The sequence below is a fragment of the Gavialis gangeticus genome, unplaced genomic scaffold (assembly GCF_001723915.1).
Source record: "Gavialis gangeticus isolate Ggan-Ray unplaced genomic scaffold, GavGan_comp1, whole genome shotgun sequence".
Classification (NCBI taxonomy): Eukaryota; Metazoa; Chordata; order Crocodylia; family Gavialidae; genus Gavialis; species Gavialis gangeticus.
The window spans coordinates 13601622-13603255 of record NW_017728964.1 but is presented as its reverse complement, the minus strand read 5'-3'; positions in this window follow the sequence as shown (position 1 = coordinate 13603255).

Here is a 1634-nt window from a genome sequence, read left to right as displayed (position 1 = left end):
GGAGCTGCCAGCAGTTGCAAGGAGCTTTCCTGCCTGGCCCTGCTCTGCCCCCTGTGCTGGGTTCCCACCTGCTGCGCTGCAGAGGCTCTGGGGAGAGGGCAGCAGGATAGGAAGCCTGAGCCTGCACCCAACATCTGCCCCTGCCCCACGCACCAATCCGGGGAGCACGTGGCCCCTCCCCCCCAGGAGCGCGTGCAGCGGCAGGGAGCCAGCCCCCACCCCCCCGATGCGCCGCCCGTGGCCCCGTCCCACTCCCCACCAGGGCTCTGCAGCCATGCGTGCCACCTGGGGTGGGCAACAGGCCCAGTCCCAGCCCTAGCCAACTCCCCACATCCCTCCCTATGGGTGCCTCAGTCTTCCCTCCTCCCCCCGCCAGACTTACCTGCAAGAGCTGCTCTCCAGCCTGCCTGGCAGCCATGTGTGTGTGTGTGTGCACATGCATGTGGCTACCCCCTGCCTGACCACCCTCCTCCGGCCCCTTGCAGGCTGGAAGTCTGCAAGCCTGCAGAGAGCTCTCTGCAAACACAGAAAATCCATGGGTTTCTCCGTTAAAATGAAAAATCCACGTTTTTCCCAATTAAAAGGGAAAAGCTTCAGTTTTTTTCCTGTTTTTCCATGGGGAAAAAGAAAACCCAGATCCCTGCTAATCAGAAAAGCCACACTCTCTGTGAGATCCTTTGCAGGCTTTCAATGGTGTACACCTGCCAAGGAACCAAAAGATTTGGTCTGAACCACAGAAGTACTAGTTGCAGGCCAGCTTAATTGCAGCACTCACGGGGTGCCTCCATCTACAGCGATGCATTGCCAAGCTCTGCAGTAGCCTGAGCTACAATGCAACATCCTAGCACCATGGTGCATTTTCCCACCATGCTGCATCCAGCTGGGAAAGCAGAATGTCACCACCCCACTGTGTGTCACACATGCAAAATACCTGCCATGTATCAGGGCCTGTTCTTTGGGAGGTCCAAAGATGGCAGTGCCCATGGCTACCCCCTCTAGGCTGCAATGAATGACTGCAGTGCCCCAACGCAGTGGCAAGCAGTTCAGTGTGTGGTGACAAACCAGCTGCTCCTTGCTAATAGAAGCGTCATAGGGAGGGTGGGGAGTTAAAAATAATGGGCCAGGGGGGTGACACCATGATTACCACACAGGATGCAGGTATGATGATGGTTTTGGCCTAAGAGGTTGTACAGACATGGCAGGAAAGATACCTTTCTCCTTGGCCTTGAATGACTTGGTGCAACTTGTGTGAGTTCGTGCCGAATATAAGGACTGAATTAAGCACAGGCTCAGACCTGGATGTTCAATTTAAAACTTTTATTGTTTTACAAAGTCATAAACTAAGGGGGTCTGTTGGTTCACGAGGTTCCCAAATCAAGCCCTTGCTTTTTAACCCGAAGGCTAGGTGCGGCTGCCTGACTTAGTAGTCTCAGAACTGGTCAACAGCTCATTTAAAAGGAGTCTCTTATCTTTTTTTAGACAAAAGATACAAAACTGTCCCCACTCTGCTCTGAGTGAGGCATCTAACATAACTTTTCCATTACTTATATATGATAACACATATACATATGCATTTCTAATTCTTACTTCTATTGGTACTAGTTAACTTATCTATACCTTACACACTCTTTATT